The sequence below is a fragment of the Hyla sarda genome, chromosome 4 (genome assembly GCF_029499605.1).
Source record: "Hyla sarda isolate aHylSar1 chromosome 4, aHylSar1.hap1, whole genome shotgun sequence".
NCBI classification, from domain to species: domain Eukaryota; kingdom Metazoa; phylum Chordata; class Amphibia; order Anura; family Hylidae; genus Hyla; species Hyla sarda.
Window position 1 is genome coordinate 154,866,672 of NC_079192.1, and position 21,803 is coordinate 154,888,474.

General features: G+C 44.6%; 1 long non-coding RNA gene across 1 annotated transcript in view; it reads right to left on the reverse strand.

Moving 5' to 3' along the window:
- Nucleotides 1-21,407, reverse strand: part of LOC130366919 (uncharacterized) — a 48,483-nt gene extending 27,076 nt beyond the window's left edge. Inside the window, exons 1-2 of the long non-coding RNA XR_008891999.1 lie at nt 20,973-21,407; nt 10,031-10,115 (exon numbers count right to left, since the gene is read on the reverse strand). This is a non-coding gene — a long non-coding RNA (uncharacterized LOC130366919). The remainder of the gene's footprint in view (nt 1-10,030; nt 10,116-20,972) is intronic.
- Nucleotides 21,408-21,803: the final 396 nt, after the last annotated feature.

Consider the following 21,803-nt stretch of genomic DNA (forward strand, 5'->3'; position numbering starts at 1 on the left):
CTGCAGCTGAGGCAACACACAGCTCTCTGCCCCTCTCTGTAATACAATGCTGTTCACAGTGACTGAGGGGTTAATCGTGCAGTGAGAATTAATTTCTGTGCAAATGCACTGTGCTCTGTGTCCTACAGAAGGCTGAGGTGACTAAGAGGTGAAATGCTGCTGCAACAAGCTTTTCTGTGTAACACACACACAGCGATGTCTGTCCTATCTCTATGCATTGTAATGAATGATATGAAGAGCCGCGATTGTCACATTTGTTGCAAATCGAATATTTCATGAAATTCGTAATGAATTCTGGTTCATCAACTTTGATTCGCTCATCTCTAATAATAAGAAAAAAAATCCATAAAATCATATTGTCTCATTTTTAAATAATTTATTTGCAAATTTTGGTGGAAAATAAGTATTTGGTCAATAACAAAAGTTTGTCTCACTACTTTGTTATATACCCTTTATTGGCAATGACAGAGGTCAATTGTTTTCTGTAAGTCTTCACAAGGTTTTCACACACTGTTACTGGTATTTTGGCCCAATCCTCCATGCATATCTCCCATTCCTCCATGCAGATCTCCTCCAGAGCATTGATGTTTTGGGGTTGTCGCTGGGCAACGCAGATTTTCAACCGTCTTTTTAAAAAGTTTTCTATGGGGTTGAGATGTGGAGACTGGCTAGGCCACCACAGGACCTTGAAATGCTTCTTACGAAGCCACTCCTTTGTTGCCCGGGTGGTGTGTTTGGGATCATTGTCCTGCTGAAAGATCCAGCCACGTTTTATCTTCAATGCCCTTGCTGATGGAAGGAGTTTGTCACTCAAAATCTCACTATACATGGCCCCATTCATTCTTTCCTTTACACGGATCAGTCATCCTGGTCCCTTAGAATAAAAACAAAACAAGATGTTTCCACCCCCGGACTTCACAGTAGGTATGGTGTTCTTTGGATGCAATTCAGCATTCTTTCTCCTACAAACACGACGAGTTGAGTTTTTACCGAAAAGTTCTACTTTGGTTTCATCTGACCATATGACATTCTCCCAATACTCTTTTGGATCCTCCAAATGCTCTCTAACAAACTTCAGATTGGCCCGAACATGTACTGGCTTCAGCAGGGGGACACGTCTGGCACTGCCTGATTTGAGTCCCTGGCAGTGTAGTGTGTTACTGATGGGAGCTTTTGTTACTTTGGTCCCAGCTCTCTGCGCCCCAGATTGAGGGAGATTATCAGTGGTCTTGTATGTCTTCCATTTTCTAATAATTGCTCCCAACAAGCTGCTTGCCTCTTGCAGATTCAGTCTTCCTAGCCTGGTGCAGGTCTACAATTTTGTTTCTGGTGTCCTTCAACAGCTCTTTGGTCTTGGCTATTGTGGAGTTTGAATTGTGACTGTTTGAGGTTGTGGACAGGAGTCTTTTCGACTCATAAGTTCAAATTGGTGCCATTAATACAGGTAACGAGTGGAGGACAGAGGAGACTCTTAAGGAAGAAATTACAGGTCTGTGAGAGCCAGAAATCATGCTTGTTTGTAGGTGACCAAATACTTATTTTCCACCATAATTTGCAAATAAATTCTTTAAAAATCAGACAATGTTTCAGACAAAAATCAGACAATTTTATGTTTTTTTCTCATTATGTCTCTCATAGTTGAGGTATACCTATGATGAAAATTACAGGCCTCTCTCATCTTTATAAGTGGGAGAACTTGCACAATTGGTGGCTGACTAAATACTTTTTTCCCCCCACTGTATCTTGTGATTAACTTGTACAATTGTTAAACCTGTATTATGTTCCACCAGCAGAAAGAGTATTTTGACTTTCTTGGTTGCTGAAAAGCTCATGGTTGTAATCCAAAACAATTTATGTCCGTGCTCATGTCTGCAAACCAGACCAATATCTTTTCCTTTTTTCCAAATATATAGAATTTCTCCCTTTATATATATCAACTGGCTCCGGAAAGTTAAACAGATTTGTAAATTACTGCTAATAAAAAATCTTAATCCTTCCAATAGTTATTAGCTTCTGAAGTTTTCTGTCTAACTGCTCAATGATGATGTCATTTCACAGGAGCTGTGCATGATGGGAGAATATCCCTTGCATGATGGGAGAATATCCCCATAGGAGCTGGACAGCTCCTGGGACGTGAGTCATCAGAAAGCAGTTAGACAGAAAACAGCAACTCAACTTCAGAAGCTAATAACTATTGGAAGGATTAAGATGTTTTAATAGAAGTAATTTACAAATCTGTTTAACTTTCCGGAGTTGATATATATAAAAAAAAGTTTTTGCCTGGAATACCCTTTTAAGTTTTCAGAAATTATTTTCATTAATTGATAAGAAGCAAATATCTTAAAATTGTGAACAGCTCATAAATAAAGCTTAACTGTAACTTTTCACTACGCAAATATTAAATGAATACAGATTGGACAGCCACTAAGTATGTCAACTTTGTTGCCAGTGTGCTGAGCCAAACATGATCAGTTAAATGTTTATTCCAGTATCAGAAAATTAAATTTAAATCAAACTATCACCCCAAAATATATAACTTACTAATAAAGTTTTATCACAAATTGACTTTAGCATGTTTTTGCTTAAAGGGGTACTCCGGTGCTCAGACATCTTATCTGCTATCCAAAGGATAGGGGATAAGATGCCTGATTGCGGGGGTCCCGCCGCTGGTGACCACCGTGATCTTGCACGCAGCACCCAGTTAGAATCAGTCCCCAAAGCGTGCTCGCTCCGGGTCTGATTACTGGTGATCACGGCGGGACCCCCACGATCAGGCATTTTATCCCCTATCCTTTGGATAGGGGATAAGATGTTTTAGCGCCGAAGTACCTCTTTAAATTACCCCTGACAGAAAGTTGTATAGTTTTTTCTGTTTGTTTTCACTTGTGGGGGAAAAGAAACTTATTGAGATATGCTCCTTTGTGGTGAACAAAACTACAGGCAGAGGAACAAACAATACTACAGGCAGAGGAACAGACATAAAATGAATTCAGCAGCTACTGGCTGACTGCTTAAAATGCATTCACATTTAGTAGATTGGTTGCAGAAATTTCTGCATGTCAAAAACAGTTTAATTTATCTGAATGGGAATGTAGGACAGTTGCAGAAATATGTGCAACTTTGAGTAAGTTCACACGTACTGTATGTGCTGCAGATTTTGTGCTACAGATGTTATACTGTGTTTATCTTTTTTCTTTTTTTTTTATATTTAAGTGACTCTAAAAAAGAAAGGAAGTATTACATGATGGCCATTGAAATCAATGAGTTGTATGAAGTGTTCATAATGGGCCTAATTTACTATTGTAAACCCGACCTGCTTTTGTCAGTTTGTGCACCAAAATCTGACACAGTGCGCCACAATTTGGCATGCTCCATCACAAACTGTTTCTGTGCCTGGTAGCATGACAAACCCAACAAACCTGACAACTTTCCCCACTTGTAAATCTGTGAATATTCATAGTAAATAGAGTGGAAGTTGGAAATAACCTTCCACACTGGTAAAGACCCAACACTGTGTCCTCCAGAAGCTCCAGCGGATACACATTCTGTTATTTCCATGTGTCCTAATTGGTACATGTGGGATACATGAGTAAATGCTGCCTAAGGGTACGTTCAGACGAGCGGATCCACAGTATATTTTACGGGCGGTGGGTTTGGGATCACTGTCATGCTGAAAGACCAAGCCACATTTCATCTTCAATGTCCTTGCTGATAGAAGGAGGTTTTCACTCAAAATCTTATGATACATGGCCCCATTCATTATTTCCTTTACACAGATCAATCTTCCTGGTCCCTTTGCAGAAAAATTGCCCCAAAACATGATGCTTTCACTCCCATGCTTCACAGTAGGTATGGTGTTCTTTGGATGCAACTCAGCATTCTTTCTCCTCCAAACATGACGAGTTGAGTTTTTTACCAAAAAGTTCTACTTTGGTTTCATCTGATCATATGACATTCTCCCAACCCTCTTCTGGATCATCCAAATTCTCTCTAGCAAACTTCAGACAGGCCTGGACATGTACTGGCTGAAACAGGGGGACACGTCTGGCACTGCATGATTTGAGTCCCTGGTGGCGTAGTGTGTTACTGATGGTAGCCTTTGTTACTTTGGTCCCATCTCTCTGCAGGTCATTCACTCAAGTACCCCTGTGTGGTTCTAGAATTTTTGCTCACCTTTCATGTGATCATTTTGACACCACAGGGTGAGATGTGGGATGCATGAGTGAATGCTGCCTAAAGGTACATTCAGACGAGCGGATCCACAGCGTATTTTATGCTGTGGATCCGGTACCGAAGGACCCCTGCTGAGTGCTTCAGATGTGCCTGCTGGGAATGGTAATACGTGGCTATGAGCAGACACACTGTGATGTGCGAGTTGCCTCAGCCATGTGCAGTATACTTGCACATTGCGGCTGCTCTCAGTCTAGCTCAGGGAGCAGGGGGAGCGGCTGTGATGTGTTCGAGTACACCAAGAATTCGCGGCGACTCGCACATTGTAGTAGTGTGTCTGCTTGTAGCAGCGTGTTGCCGCTCCGAGCAGACACATTTGAAGTACCCTGTAGGGGACTTAGGATCTTCCCAAACGGAAGGCACAGACTTAAAAATTGCTGATCTGTACTGCTGTCTTTATTTACCATCTTGGGGCACTGGACAATTCTGCTGCAGTAGCAATGGACCATTTAAATTTTCTTTTGTTAGGACTTTATGCTTTTTATAATTTTTTTTCTGGTATATAAAGTGACCAAAAATACACAATTCTGGACTTTGTAAATTTTTTATGTTTATGCCACTGAAAGTGCAGTTTAATTTACATTGTATTTTAACCCCTTAAGGACTGAGGATTTTTCCGTTTTTGCACAAAATCCACATGATGGCTTCTTTTTTGCACCACCAATTCTACTTTGTATTTAAATCATTAATTTTACCCAAAAATCTACGGAGAAACTGAAAAAAATAAATAATTGTGTGACAAAATTGAAGAAAAAATGCGATTTTGTAATTTTTTGGGGCTACCGTTTCCATGTGGTACATTTTTGGGTAAAAATGACACCTTCTCTTTATTCCGTAGGTCCATATGATTAAAATGATACCCTACTTATTTAGGTTTGATTTTGTTGTACTTCTGGAAAAACAGACATGCATGAAAATGCATACGTTTCAAATTGTCATCTTCTGACCCCTATAACTTTTTCATTTTTCAGTGTATGGGGCAGTATGAAGGCTAAATTTTTTGCGTTGTGATCTGAAATTTTTTGTGGTACCATTTTTGTATTGATCGGACTTTTTGATAGCCTTTTATTCTTTTTTTCTTGATATAAAAAGTGACCAAAAATACGCTATTTTGGACTTTGGAATTTTTTTGCATGTATGCCATTGACTGTGAGGTTCAATTAATGATATTGTTTTATAATTTGGACATTTCGACATGCGGCAATACCACATATGTTTTTATTTTTATTTACACAGTTTTTTTTTTAAATGGGAAAAGGGGGATGATTAAAACTTTTATTAGGGAAGGGGTTAAATGATCTTTATTAACTTTTTTTCACTTTTTTTTTTGCAGTGTTATAGCCCCCTCTAGTGGCTATAATACTGCACTAACTGATCTTTTAAATTAATCTTTGTTATTTGATGGGAAACCATTGATCAATGATTCTGCCACTTGACTGTTCATGCCTGGATCTCAGGCACTGAGCAGTCATTCGTCAATTGGCGATGCAGGAGGAAGTTAAGGACCTTCCTTGTGTCTGCAATTTCACTGCGGCAGTCCCGAACAGCCCGCTGAGCTAGCCAGGAGTAGTTTACCTTCACTTTAGACGCGGTGATCAACTTTGAACGCCACGTCTAAAGGGTTAATAGTGCGCGGCACTGCGATCCCGGCCTCTAACCCTGTGGCTCCACATTATAGAAAGGGAGCGGACTAGGGGAGGGGGTCACAAGATGTACATATCCTGCATCCTTAACCTGTTAAGGACCCAGGGCGTACCTGTAGTCCCTGCACCCGCTCCTGCGGTATAACGCGTGGTCATTCTGTGACCCCGCATCATATCGGGTCGGTCTGGGCGGCTAATGGTAGCAGGGACCTGTGGCTAATACAGGACATCACCGATCACGGTGATGCCTGGCATTAACCCTTCAGACGCAGCGTTTAAAGTTGCAATCAGTGTCATGCATGTTATAGTCCCCTATGGGCGATACAAAGAAAAAGAAAAAAGCTGACAACCAAAGTGAGTGTACACCAACAACTATATAAATGCAAATAAATGAATTTTTATTGGAAAACAACAAAAAAGAGGGAGTACAGACACCGTTAAAACCACTTAATAACATACACAAAACTACATAGAGCCTAGGAATGTCATCCTATCTCTATCCCCTGACTCATGCAACTAGCAAATTGGGTGAATCAATTGAACATGCGTCTTTATTCATCCATAAATACAAGCCAGAACCTAAATAGTAGCAGCAATCGATGAAGAAACCTAGTCTTCCTATAAAGTTCTTAGTGCACCCATTCTAATAACCTATAACCATATGCCAATCAAAAATGCTAGAAAAAGTGAAGTGTATATGTGAAAAACACAACTATAAATACCCAAAGTACATATGTGCACTATACTACAGGATGGCCCCCAGAAAAAAGGCCTAAGAAATGTGTATTAAAGTAGGTTCTGGCTGAAAAGAATAACAACTAATAGGGTAAGCAATAAGACATTAGGACAGTTTCACCCAGAGTCAGGGGACCAGCTTGCTCCACGCCAGCTTGCTCCACCACACCAAACAGTGGCTTCCTCAGGGGGGCTATAACATTGCAAAAAAAAAGTGAAAAAAAAAAGTTAATAAAGATGATTTAACCCCTTCCCTAATAAAAGTTTGAATCACCCCATTAGAAAAATTGTGTAAATAAAAATAAATATAAACATATGTGGTATCGCCGCATGCGTAAATGTCCAAACTATAAAAATTTATCATTACTTCACCCGTACGGTCAATAGCGTACACGTAAAAAAAAAAATTCCAAAGTCCTAAATAGCGTATTTTGGGTCACTTTTATACCATAAAAAAAGTCTGATGAAAACAAAAGTGGTACCGGTAAAAACTTCAGATCAAAAGTAAAAAGTTATAGGGGTTTAGAAGAGGCCATTTTTAAACGTATTAATTTTTGTGCGTGTAGTTATGATTTTTTCCAGACGACAAAATCAAACCTATATAAGTAGGGTATCATTTTATTTGTATGGGCCTACAGAATAAAGAGAAGGTGTCATTTTTACCGGAAAATGCACTGCATAGAAACGGAAGCCCCAAAATTTACAAAATTGCATTTTTTTTTCAATTTTGTTGCACAATTATGAATTTTTTTGGTTTCACCATAGATTTTTGGGTAAAATGACTGATGTCATTACAAAATAGAATTGGTGGCGTAAAAAAAAAAGGCATAATATGAGTCTGTAGGTGCAAAATTGAAAGGGTTATAATTTTTAAAAGTTGAGGAAGAAAAAAGGAGAGTCCTTAAAGGAAATCTGTCTCCAGTGCCCTATTATGACCCCCATAACTTTCTTATTTTTTAGTATTTGTTGGATGTAATGTGATCAAAAATCTGAATTTTCGGATTTTGGAATTTTTTATACGTTTATGCCATTCACCATACAGGATCATTTATACTATACTGTCAGCATAGAAGAAAGGTAGAAACGGAGCACTCACACGATTGCTGGTCTTCAATTCAGGCTGTGTTCACGGAGGTCCCGGCATCGGTGACCTCTGCAGGGAGGCGAAGGTGGATTAGGGGGAAGCTCGGACGACGGACACGGTCTGTATCGCGCCAATGGGCGCTTCATCATCTGGCCTGACGAAGCGCCCATTGGCACGATATGGACCGTGGCCGCCGTCCGAGCTTCCCCCTAATCCACCTTCGCCTCCCTGCAGAGGTCACCGATGCCGGGACCTCCATGAACACAGCCTGAATTGAAGACCAGCAATCGTGTGAGTGCTCCGTTTCTAACTTTCTTCTATGCTGATAGTATTCATTTGAACTTTACACGTGATGCACGTGACCAAAAATTCCGATCCATACAAAAATGGTACCGATAAAAACGTCAGATCACGGTGCAAAAATTGAGCCCCATACGCAGAAAAATAAAAAAGTTATAGGAGTCAGAAGATGACAATTTTAAACTTATAAATTTCCATGCATGTAGTTATGATTTTTTCCAGAAGTACGACAAAATCAAACCGATATAAGTAGGGTATCATTTTAATTGTATGGACCTACAGAATAAAGATCAGGTGTCATTTTTACTGAAAAATTTACTGCATAGAAACGGAAGCCCCCAAAATGACAAAATGGCGTTTTTTCTTCAATTTCGGCGCACAATGATTTTTTTCCCCATTTCACTGTAGATTTTTGGGTAAAATGACTGATGTCACTGCAAAGTAGAATTGGTGGCGCAAAAAAATAAGCCATCATATGGATTTTAGGTGAAAAATTGAAAGGGTTATGATTTTTAAAAGGTGAGGAGGAAAAAACGAAAGGGCAAAAAACGAAAAACCCTGCGTCCTTAAGGGGTTAAAGGACATCTGCACAAAAGACAACTCATCCCTATCCACAGAACAGGGGATAAGTGTCTGATCGTGGGGGTCCAACTACTGGGACCTCCCACAATCTCCCAAATGGGGCCCCACATTGCAGCTCTATGTGAGTGGCTAATGCGTGTAACGTCGACCTCTCTGAGATCGACGGTATGCCCCCTCCACACCCTCTCCCCCTCCACACCCCCTCCCCATTCCATAGAACTACATGGAGGAGGCATGTCGGCCGCAACGTCACACTGCGGCCAGCACGCCTCCTGCAAAAGAGAACTGCGACAGAGCTGTGGACCAGTGCAGGAGAACGTGGGGGTCCCAGCGGTCCGACCCCCACGATCAGACACTTATCCCCTATCCTGTGGATAGGGGATAAGTTGTCTTTTGCTGCAGATGTCCTTTAACTTGAGTACAAGTAAAATGATCTTTTTATGTATAGATCTGTATTGAATATATGCACATGAATATATGCACACGATGACAAACATCCATAATGAATCTGCTCCAGAAAGTCAGCATGTCATGGCTGCTCTGTAATTTGACTTGACCGTTCTGCTTCAATTGAAATCCCATTCACAGCCACAGCAGTATAATTTAATGAGTCATAGGAAAGATCTGTTCTTTTAGCCTTTCTCCCTATAGACAACAGAGTTAGATGGGAAAGAATCTCATTTAAGCGGACGGACTCATTAAGGACAGTATAGTACAGTACACAGAACTTTCACAGATTCCTTCCTAGGAAACATCTTGTACTGAGCACTGTAATCTTATCAGGCTGAGGTTGTTAGAAGAAGCAGAAGAAAGAAACAAAGACATAAAACTAATAAAAGAAGAACTCAATTTTTATGGAAAAATATTGCAGACATAACCTTTCTTATCACTCTGGTGCTCTGCTTAATGTTTCAGAATCTTGAAGATTTGATGAATCAAACTGAGGACATGTACGCCTTAGATTCAAAGACTTGGAACAGGTTAAATAATTGAAGAGATGAGAACAGACAAGTGGCCTCTTACTTACAATCCGTAATTTCTGTACAATCAATTGTTAGGAGTATAGAGAGCGCATACAGGCACATTACATTACAGAGGCATTCAGCCAAGGGCAGGTAAAATAGTAAAAAAAATTAAAAAAAACATACCTCCAGTGTTATAATGCTCAAATAATACAAATTATAGTATTCCAAATGTATAGGCATGGAATTAAAATGTTAACAGTGGCAGTAATAGTAAAATATACACTTATTTGGGTTCACACTGAAGAATCTCCAGGAGAAAATTCTGCCGGAGATCCCGCAGGCGGCGCTAGGACCACAGAGACTGCATTGCCATCCTGTTAGATGGCAATGCATTTTTGAGCAGATCTTTTGGCAGAGATTCCACAGTGTGAACCTGAATTTAGCCTCTATATAACACGTTAATTCTGTTGCAAATGTGTCCGTGATCTTACCCTTTAAACTTTGTTGGGTACGGTCTGATGAAAATTTGTTGCAGATCCTTGGACACATCTGGCTTTACCTTTAGCCCTATTTACACTTGTGAATAAAAAATACAAATCAGTTATGAATGTACAAAATATATAGTTTTGTTACAATTTGTTTTTTGTTTCCTAATGTATCAATTTTATTCTGTATTTTCTATTACGTTTTAATTTTATTTATATTTGTCCTATTAAAAGGGTATGCCAGAATAGTTTTTTCTTCAGCCTTTGAGCCCATGATGCCAAGTTATAGTAACGTGTAATATGTTTCTATTACCTCCATGAACCAATTTGTCTCCTTTTTATGCACAGATCCCTCACACGGAAGTGCTAAGTGCAAGTCTTTACAATTATTACTTCAGTTAATCTCTTCCATCCTGCTATCCACCAATTTACTGCAGTATAGCCTTGCCTCCTAGAGACCATCTGACTCATGACAAATTGTCTTTGGCTGCATGGAATTCTGGGAGGTGAAAGACAACAGTGAAGTAAAAAGACTTGCACTACATACAGCATTGCATGAGGCAGTGGCCAACATAGCCTCTCTATGCATCTCTATGGGAGAGCAGTGGGGGACACAGCTCCATGCACAGAACAATGTTTACTCCGTGCACGGGGAGGGCTAAGGCACCAGGCAGAAGATTTCTGGGGTCCCAGTAGTCGGACCACCGAGATCAGACACTTATTACAAGATTACAAGATATTACAAACTGTTGAATCTCCTTACTAATCACAATACACAAGCCACATCCCTGACCAAATGTAACATAGTAACATAGTAATATATTTCATAAGGTTGAAAAAAGACCAGAATCCATCAAGTTCAACCTATACCCCTGATAAGTCCCAACTGAGTTGAGTTGATCCAGAGGAAGGCAAAAAAAAAACTCATACTAGAGGTAAAAATTCCTTCCCGACTCCAAACATGGCAGTCAGAATAAATCTCTGGATCAACCTTCTGTCCCTATAAATCCAGTATACATAACCAGCGATGTTATTACTCTCCAAAAATGCATCCAGCCCCTTTTTGAACTCTTTTACAGAGTTCACCATGACCACCTCCTCTGGCAGAGAGTTCCATAGTCTAAATGCTCTTACAGTGAAGAACCCCCGTCTGTGCTGGTGCAGAAACCTTTTTTCTCTAGATGTAGAGGATGCCCCCTTGTTATAGATACAGTCCTGGGTACAAATAGATCATGGGAGAGATCTCTGTACTGTCCCCTGATATATTTATACATAGTTATTAGGTCTCCCCTAAGCCTTCTTTTTTCTAAACTAAATAACCCTAATCCTGATCTTTCTGGGTACTGTAGTCCTCCCATTCCCTGTATTACTCTGATTGCCCGTCTTTGAACCCTCCCCAGCTCCACTATATCTTTCTTGTGCACTGGTGCCCAGTACTGTACACAGTATTCTATGTGTGGTCTGACTAGTGATTTGTACAGTGGTAGAATTATTTCCTTGTAGTGGGCATCTATGCCTCTATTGAGGCACCCCATGATTTTATTTACCTCGGCAGCAGCTGCCTGACACTGGTCACTACAGCTAAATTTACTGTTAACTAAGACTCCCAAAAATCCAGATATACGGCATCCAGCGATTGCTCCTGGTCCAGTCTGCAGCCTCCTCATAAAAGCTGATCAGGTTAGTTTGACAGGACCGATCCCTCATAAACCCATGCTGATATGGAGTCATACATTTATTTTCATCAAGATATTCCAAAATAGCATCTCTTAGAAAACCCTCAAACAATTTACATACAACGGAGGTTAAACTAACAGGTCTATAATTCCCGGGGTCACCTTTTGACCCCTTTTTAAATAGACTGAGGATTTACCAAATCTATCTGCCAAGATATTGCTCTGAGCTTTAAAATGTACCTTTAACCACTTAAGGACCTAGGGCGTATGGATACGCCTTGACGTCCTTGTACTTAAGGACCCAGGGCCGGGGTGACTGATGATATCAATCAGCAGGCACCCCGTGCAAATGCCCAGGGGGTCATCAGGACCCCCCCCCCGTCGGCGATCGGCGCAAATCGCAAGTGAATTCACACTTGCGATTTGCGGCGATTCCGGGTCATACGGGTCTATTGTGACTCGGTGACCCGGAATAGAAGGGGGATCGCGGTTGTCTAAGACACCCGCGATCCCCCTGTAGGCATAGGAGTGAGGTGGCAGGGGTGCCACCCCTCCTATCCCTGCTTTTGGTCTGCTATTGATCGTCAGAGGCGACTACCAATAGCAGACCGGGGGCGGGGGGTTAACTTTCGTTTTCCCCATCCTGCCCACCCACAATAGGTGGGGCAGAACGGGGAACCGAAGGGGACCGGGCGCCGACGTCCACTTACCCGTCCGGAGGCTGCGGCGACGTTGATCGGCGGGCGGCGTCACGTGCGTCTGAAGAGGACGGCTGCCGGGATCCTACGGAAGCCGGTAAGTAGATCTGGAGGGCTACAGTCTGAGACCGTGCTCTCTAACTGTAGCCCTCCAGATGTTGCAAAACTACAACTCCCAGCATGCCCAGACAGCTGTTTGGGCATGCTGGAATATGTAGTTTTGCAATAGCTGGAGGGCTGCAGTTTCTGACCACTATACAGTGGTCTCTAAACTATATCCCTCCAGATGTTGCAAAACTACAACTCCTAGCATGCTCACATAGCTGTTTGTTGTCTGGGCATGCTGGGAGTTGTAGTTTTGCAACATCTGGAGGTCCACAGTTTAGAGATCACTGTGCAGTGGTCTAAAAATTGTAGCTCTGCAGATGTTGCAAAACTGCAATTCCCAGCATGCCCAGAAAGCAAACAGCTGTCTCGGCATGCTGGGAGTTGTAGTTGGGTACCTCCAGCTGTTGCATAAATACATCTCCCTGCATGCCCTTCGGTGATTAGTACATGCTGGGAGTTGTAGTTTTGCAACAGCTGGAGGCACACTGGTTGGAAAATATTGAGTTAGGTAACAGAACCTAACTGAAGGTTTTCCAACCAGTGTGCCTCCAGCTGTTGCAAAACTACAACTCCCAGCATACACGGTCTGTCAGTACATGCTGGGAGTTGTAGTTTTGAAACAGCTGGAGGTTTCCCCCCCCCCCCATGTGAACGTACAGGGTACATTCACATAGGCAGGTTTACAGTAAATTTCCTGCTTCAAGTTTGGGCTGCGGCAAATTTTTCGCCGCAGTGCAAACTCCTAGCGGGAAATTCACTGTAACCCGCCAGTGTGAATGTACCCTAAAAACACTACACTACACTAACACCTAATAAAGGATAAAACACTACATATACACCCCTTACACTCCCCCCCCCAATAAACAATTTAAAACGTCTTGTACGACAGGGTTTCCAAAACTGAGCCTCCAGCTGTTGCAAAACAACAACTCCCAGCATTTCTGGACAGCCACTGACTGTCCAGGCATGCTGGGAGTTTAGCAACAGCTGGAGGCATCCTGTTTGGGAATCACTGGCGTAGAATACCCCTATGTCCACCCCTATGCAATCCCTAATTTAGTCCTCAAATGCGCATGGTGCTCTCTTACTTCGGAGCCCTGTCGTATTTCAAGGAAACAGTTTAGGGCCACATATGGGGTATCACCATTCTCGGGAGAAATTACACTACAAATTTTGGGGGGCTTTTTTCCTTTTACTGCTTGTGAAAAGGAAAAGTTGGGGTCTACACCAGCATGTTAGTGTAAAAAAAATTAAACATTTTACACTAACATGCTGGTGTTGCCCCATACTTTTTATTTCCACAAGCGGTAAAAGGAAAAAAAGACCCCCAAAATTTGTAACGCAATTTCTCCTGAGTACAGAAATACCCCAAATGTGGGCATAAAATTCTCTGCGGGCACACAACAAGTGTTACGCCGAGCGCTCCGGGTCCCCGCTCCTCCCCGGAGCGCTCGCTACACTCTCGCTACTGCAGCGCTCCGGTCAGATCCACTGACCCGGTGCGCTGCGATACCTCCTCCAGCCGGGATGCGATTCGCGATGCGGGTGGCGCCCGCTCGCGATGCGCACCCCGGCTCCCGTACCTGACTCGCTCTCCGTCGGTCCTGTCCCGGCGCGCGCGGCCCCGCTCCCTAGGGCGCGCGCGCGCCGGGTCTCTGCGATTTAAAGGGCCACTGCGCCGCTGATTGGCGCAAGTGGTTCTAATTAGTGTGTTCACCTGTGCACTCCCTATGTATACCTCACTTCCCCTGCACTCCCTCGCCGGATCTTGTTGCCATTGTGCCAGTGAAAGCGTTTCCTTGTGTGTTCCCAGCCTGTGTTCCAGACCTCCTGCCGTTGCCCCTGACTACGATCCTTGCTGCCTGCCCCGACCTTCTGCTACGTCCGACCTTGCTTCTGTCTACTCCCTTGTACCGCGCCTATCTTCAGCAGTCAGAGAGGTTGAGCCGTTGCTAGTGGATACGACCTGGTCACTACCGCCGCAGCAAGACCATCCCGCTTTGCGGCGGGCTCTGGTGAACACCAGTAGTGACTTAGAACCGGTCCACTAGCACGGTCCACGCCAATCCCTCTCTGGCACAGAGGATCCACCTCCTGCCAGCCGGCATCGTGACAGTAGATCCGGCCATGGATCCCGCTGAAGTTCCTCTGCCAGTTGTCGCCGACCTCACCACGGTGGTCGCCCAGCAGTCACAACAGATAGCGCAACAAGGCCACCAGCTGTCTCAACTGACCGTGATGCTACAGCAGCTACTACCACAGCTTCAGCAATCATCTCCTCCGCCAGCTCCTGCACCTCCTCCGCAGCGAGTGGCCGCTTCAGGCCTACGACTATCCTTGCCGGATAAATTTGATGGGGACTCTAAATTTTGCCGTGGCTTTCTTTCTCAATGTTCCCTGCACTTGGAGATGATGTCGGACCAGTTTCCTACTGAAAGGTCTAAGGTGGCTTTCGTAGTCAGCCTTCTGTCTGGAAAAGCTCTGTCATGGGCCACACCGCTCTGGGACCGCAATGACCCCGTCACTGCCTCTGTACACTCCTTCTTCTCGGAAATTCGAAGTGTCTTTGAGGAACCTGCCCGAGCCTCTTCTGCTGAGACTGCCCTGTTGAACCTGGTCCAGGGTAATTCTTCCGTTGGCGAGTACGCCGTACAATTCCGTACTCTTGCTTCAGAACTATCCTGGAATAATGAGGCCCTCTGCGCGACCTTTAAAAAAGGCCTATCCAGCAACATTAAAGATGTTCTGGCCGCACGAGAAATCCCTGCTAACCTACATGAACTCATTCATCTAGCCACTCGCATTGACATGCGTTTTTCCGAAAGGCGTCAGGAGCTCCGCCAGGATATGGACTTTGTTCGCACGAGGCGTTTTTTCTCCCCGGCTCCTCTCTCCTCTGGTCCCCTGCAATCCGTTCCTGTGCCTCCCGCCGTGGAGGCTATGCAGGTCGACCGGTCTCGCCTGACACCTCAAGAGAGGACACGACGCCGCATGGAGAATCTCTGCCTGTACTGTGCCGGTACCGAACACTTCCTGAAGGATTGTCCTATCCGTCCTCCCCGCCTGGAAAGACGTACGCTGACTCCGCACAAAGGTGAGACAGTCCTTGATGTCAACGCTGCTTCTCCACGTCTTACTGTGCCTGTGCGGATATCTGCCTCTACCTTCTCCTTCTCTACTATGGCCTTCTTGGATTCCGGATCTGCAGGAAATTTTATTTTGGCCTCTCTCATCAACAGGTTCAACATCCCGGTGACCAGTCTCGCCAGACCCCTCTACATCAATTGTGTTAACAATGAAAGATTGGACTGTACCATACGTTTCCGCACGGAGCCCCTCCTAATGTGCATCGGACCTCATCACGAAAAAATTGAGTTTTTGGTCCTCCCCAATTGTACTTCCGAAATTCTCCTTGGACTACCCTGGCTTCAACACCATTCCCCAACCCTGGATTGGTCCACTGGGGAGATCAAGAGTTGGGGTACCTCTTGTTTCAAGGACTGCCTTAAACCGGTTCCCAGTACTCCTTGCCGTGACCCTGTGGTTTCCCCTGTAACCGGTCTCCCTAAGGCCTATATGGACTTTGCGGATGTATTTTGCAAAAAACAAGCTGAGACTCTACCTCCTCACAGGCCTTATGACTGTCCTATTGACCTCCTCCCGGGCACTGCTCCACCCCGGGGCAGAATTTATCCTCTCTCCGCCCCAGAGACTCTTGCTATGTCTGAGTACATCCAGGAAAATTTAAAAAAGGGCTTTATCCGCAAATCCTCCTCTTCTGCCGGAGCCGGATTTTTCTTTATGTCCAAAAAAGATGGCTCCCTACGTCCTTGCATTGACTACCGCGGTCTTAACAAAATCACGGTAAAGAACCGCTACCCTCTACCTCTTATCTCTGAACTCTTCGATCGCCTCCAAGGTGCCCACATCTTTACCAAACTGGACTTAAGAGGGGCTTATAATCTCATCCGCATCAGAGAGGGGGATGAATGGAAAACGGCATTTAACACTAGAGATGGACACTTTGAGTATCTGGTCATGCCCTTTGGCCTGTGCAACGCCCCTGCCGTCTTCCAAGACTTTGTTAATGAAATTTTTCGTGATCTCTTATATTCCTGTGTTGTTGTGTATCTGGACGATATCCTGATTTTTTCTGCCAACCTAGAAGAACACCGCCAGCATGTCCGCATGGTTCTTCAGAGACTTCGTGACAATCAACTTTATGCCAAGATGGAGAAATGTCTGTTTGAATGTCAATCTCTTCCTTTCCTAGGATACTTGGTCTCTGGCCAGGGACTACAAATGGATCCAGACAAACTCTCTGCCGTCTTAGATTGGCCACGCCCCTCCGGACTCCGTGCTATCCAACGTTTTTTGGGGTTCGCCAATTATTACAGACAATTTATTCCACATTTTTCCACCATTGTGGCTCCTATCGTGGCTTTAACCAAAAAGAATGCCAATCCTAAGTCATGGCCTCCTCAAGCGGAAGACGCCTTTAAACGGCTCAAGTCTGCCTTTTCTTCTGCTCCCGTGCTCTCCAGACCTGACCCATCTAAACCCTTCCTATTGGAGGTAGATGCCTCCTCAGTAGGAGCGGGAGCGGTCCTTCTACAAAAAAATTCTTCCGGGCATGCTGTTACTTGTGGTTTTTTTTCTAGGACCTTCTCTCCGGCGGAGAGGAACTACTCCATCGGGGATCGAGAGCTACTAGCCATTAAATTAGCACTTGAGGAATGGAGGCATCTGCTGGAGGGATCAAGATTTCCAGTTATTATTTACACCGATCACAAAAATCTCTCCTATCTCCAGTCTGCCCAACGGCTGAATCCTCGCCAGGCCAGGTGGTCTCTGTTCTTTGCCCGATTTAATTTTGAAATTCACTTTCGGCCTGCCGATAAGAACATTAGGGCCGATGCTCTCTCTCGTTCCTCGGATGCCTCGGAAGTAGAGCTCTCTCCGCAACACATCATTCCTCCTGACTGCCTGATCTCCACTTCTCCAGCCTCCATCAGGCAAACTCCTCCAGGGAAGACCTTCGTCACTCCACGCCAACGCCTCGGAATCCTCAAATGGGGTCACTCCTCCCATCTCGCAGGCCATGCGGGCATCAAGAAATCCGTGCAACTCATCTCTCGTTTCTATTGGTGGCCGACTCTGGAGACGGATGTTGTTGATTTTGTGCGGGCCTGCACTGTCTGTGCCCGGGATAAGACTCCTCGCCAGAAGCCCGCTGGTCTTCTTCGTCCTCTGCCTGTCCCCGAACAGCCTTGGTCTCTGATTGGTATGGACTTTATTACAGACTTACCCCCATCCCGTGGCAACACTGTTGTTTGGGTGGTCGTTGATCGATTCTCCAAGATGGCACATTTCATCCCTCTTCCTGGTCGTCCTTCAGCGCCTCAGTTGGCAAAACAATTTTTTGTACACATTTTTCGTCTTCACGGGTTGCCCACGCAGATCGTCTCGGATAGAGGCGTCCAATTCGTGTCAAAATTCTGGAGGGCTCTCTGTAAACAACTCAAGATTAAATTAAACTTTTCTTCTGCTTATCATCCTCAATCCAATGGGCAAGTAGAAAGAATTAACCAGGTCCTGGGTGATTATTTACGGCATTTTGTTTCCTCCCGCCAGGATGACTGGGCAGATCTTCTACCATGGGCCGAATTCTCGTATAACTTCAGAGTCTCTGAATCTTCTTCCAAATCCCCATTTTTCGTGGTGTACGGCCGTCACCCTCTTCCCCCCCTCCCTACTCCCTTGCCCTCTGGTTTGCCCGCTGTGGATGAAATAACTCGTGATCTTTCCACCATATGGAAAGAGACCCAAAATTCTCTCTTACAGGCTTCATCACGCATGAAGAAGTTTGCTGATAAGAAAAGAAGAGCTCCCCCCATTTTTTCTCCAGGAGACAAGGTATGGCTCTCCGCTAAATATGTCCGCTTCCGTGTTCCTAGCTACAAATTGGGACCACGCTATCTTGGTCCTTTCAAAATTTTGTGCCAGATTAATCCTGTCTCTTACAAACTTCTTCTTCCTCCTTCTCTTCGTATTCCTAATGCCTTTCACGTTTCTCTTCTTAAACCACTCATCATCAACCGTTTCTCTCCCAAACTTGTTTCTCCCACTCCTGTTTCCGGCTCCTCGGACATCTTCTCAGTAAAGGAGATACTGGCCTCCAAGAAGGTCAGAGGGAAAACCTTTTTTTTGGTCGATTGGGAGGGCTGTGGTCCTGAAGAGAGATCCTGGGAACCTGAGGACAATATCCTAGACAAAAGTCTGCTCCTCAGGTTCTCAGGCTCTAAGAAGAGGGGGAGACCCAAGGGGGGGGGGGTACTGTTACGCCGAGCGCTCCGGGTCCCCGCTCCTCCCCGGAGCGCTCGCTACACTCTCGCTACTGCAGCGCTCCGGTCAGATCCACTGACCCGGTGCGCTGCGATACCTCCTCCAGCCGGGATGCGATTCGCGATGCGGGTGGCGCCCGCTCGCGATGCGCACCCCGGCTCCCGTACCTGACTCGCTCTCCGTCGGTCCTGTCCCGGCGCGCGCGGCCCCGCTCCCTAGGGCGCGCGCGCGCCGGGTCTCTGCGATTTAAAGGGCCACTGCGCCGCTGATTGGCGCAAGTGGTTCTAATTAGTGTGTTCACCTGTGCACTCCCTATGTATACCTCACTTCCCCTGCACTCCCTCGCCGGATCTTGTTGCCATTGTGCCAGTGAAAGCGTTTCCTTGTGTGTTCCCAGCCTGTGTTCCAGACCTCCTGCCGTTGCCCCTGACTACGATCCTTGCTGCCTGCCCCGACCTTCTGCTACGTCCGACCTTGCTTCTGTCTACTCCCTTGTACCGCGCCTATCTTCAGCAGTCAGAGAGGTTGAGCCGTTGCTAGTGGATACGACCTGGTCACTACCGCCGCAGCAAGACCATCCCGCTTTGCGGCGGGCTCTGGTGAACACCAGTAGTGACTTAGAACCGGTCCACTAGCACGGTCCACGCCAATCCCTCTCTGGCACAGAGGATCCACCTCCTGCCAGCCGGCATCGTGACAACAAGGCTCAGGAGTGAGAGCGCACCATGTACATTTGAGGCCTAAATTGGTGATTTGCACAGGGGTGGCTGATTTTACAGCGGTTCTGACAAACGCAAAAAAAATAAAAATACCCACATGTGACCCCATTTTGGAAACTACACCCCTCACCGAACATGACAAGGGGTATAGGTAGCCTGAACACCCCACAGGTGTTTGACGAATTTTCATTAAAGTTGGATGGGAAAATGAAAAAAATTCAATTTTTTCACTAAAATGCTGGTACATTGAGAATTTACGCCCCACAGGTGTCTGACAGATTTTTGGAACAGTGGTCCGTAAAAATGAAAAATAATATTTTTCATTTGCACAGCCCACTGTTCCAAAGATCTGTGGGGTGTAAATACTCACTGCACCCCTTATTAAATTCTGTGAGGGGTGCTTTGTAAACGCACATGGCCCCTGACTACCATTCCAAACTAATTCTCTTTCCAAAAGCTCAATGGCACTCCTCCTCTTCTGAGCATTGTAGTTCGCCAGCAGAGCATTTTACGTCCTAACATGGGGTATTTCCATACTCAGAAGAAATGGGGTTACACATTTTGGGGGTCATTTTCATTACCCCTTGTAAAAATGTAAAATTTAGGGGAAAAACTGCATTTTAGTAAAAAAAAAAAAATTTTTTTTCATTTAACGAAAAGTCGTCAACACCTGTGGGGTGTTAAGGCTCAGTGGACCCCTTTTTACGTTCCTTGAGGGGTGTAGTTTCCTAAATAGTATGCCATGTGGGTATTTTTTGCTGTTCTGGCACCACAGGGGCTTCCAAAATGTGACTTGCCCCCCAAAAACCATTTCAGCAAAAGTTGCTTTCAAAAAGCCAAATGTGACTCCTCCTCTTCTGAGCATTGTAGTTCGCCCGCAAAGCATTTTATGTCCTAACATGTGGTATTTCCTTACTCAGAAGAGATGGGGTTACAAATTTGGGGGGGCATTTTCTCCCATTACCCTTTGTAAAAATGGTAAATTTGGGGGGAAAACTGCACTTTAGTGAAATTTTTTTTTTTCATTTACATTTTTCAAAGTTAAAAAAAATGCAAAATTTTCACATTTTTCATCAAATTTTGGAATTTTTCACCAAGAAATGATGCAAGTATCGACAAAATTTTACCACTAACATAAAGTTGAATATGTCACGAAAAAACAATCTCGGAATCTGTATGAAAGGTAAAAGCATCCCAGAGTTATTAATGCTTGAAGTGACAGTGGTCAGATGTTCAAAAAATGGCCGGGTCCTTAAGGTATATTTGGGCTGGGTCCTTAAGGGGTTAAAGGGGTACTCCGGTGGTTTTTTTTTTTTACTCTATGGCATCTTCTTTGTAAGTTTTGTTTTTTTGCAATATACATGTGTTATATGTTTTGGCAGCATGTATGTGTTTTTCTTACTTGTTTGTTGGGCAGGAAGTTCTGTAGTTCCGAGTGTTTTCTTTTACTGTTGTCCACAGTTCTGAGTCTGTTGTGAACAAGATGTCACAGCTTTTTTTTTCTCTCTGTCTGCATGAGAGGAATAAGCCACGCCCCCTCATCTCATCCAGCTGAGTACACAGCTCCTCACCTCCCCTCCCCCCTGCTTTGTGTTCTAAGGACGCAGGTCTGCACAGGAGAAGGACCTCACAGAGAAGATAAGTCTTATCTGAAGGGGAGGATGACAGGGTGCATGGGCTGGGGATGTATGGACTGCAGGGGAATAAATCTCATACTGGGAATGATCTCTATGGGGGGAGATTTATCAAAACCTGTGCAGAGGAAAACTTGCCCAGTTGCCCATAGCAACCAATCAGATTGCTTCTTTCATTTTTCACAGGCCCTCATAAAAATGAAAGCAGCAAGCTGATTGGTTGCTATGGGCAACTGGGCAAGTTTTCCTCTGCACAGGTTTTGATAAATCTCCCCCTATATGTGAAGGGGGAGGGGGGACTCCTGAATGACACATGTTGGGAGTTGTAGTCCCTGTTGTGTGTGTGTGTATGCTAGTGTTTACAAACCAGTGTACCACCAGCTGTTGCAAAACTACAACTCCCAGCATGCCCTGACAGACTTTGGGCATGGTGGGAGTTGTAGATCTGCAACAGCTGGAGGTACACTGGTTGGGAAACACTGTTCTAGCCTATTCAGCATACACATCATGTTACACCAGTGTTTCCCAATCATTGTGCCTCCAGCTGTTGCAAAACTACAACTCCTAGCATGCCCAAAGGCTGTCAGGGCATGCTGGGA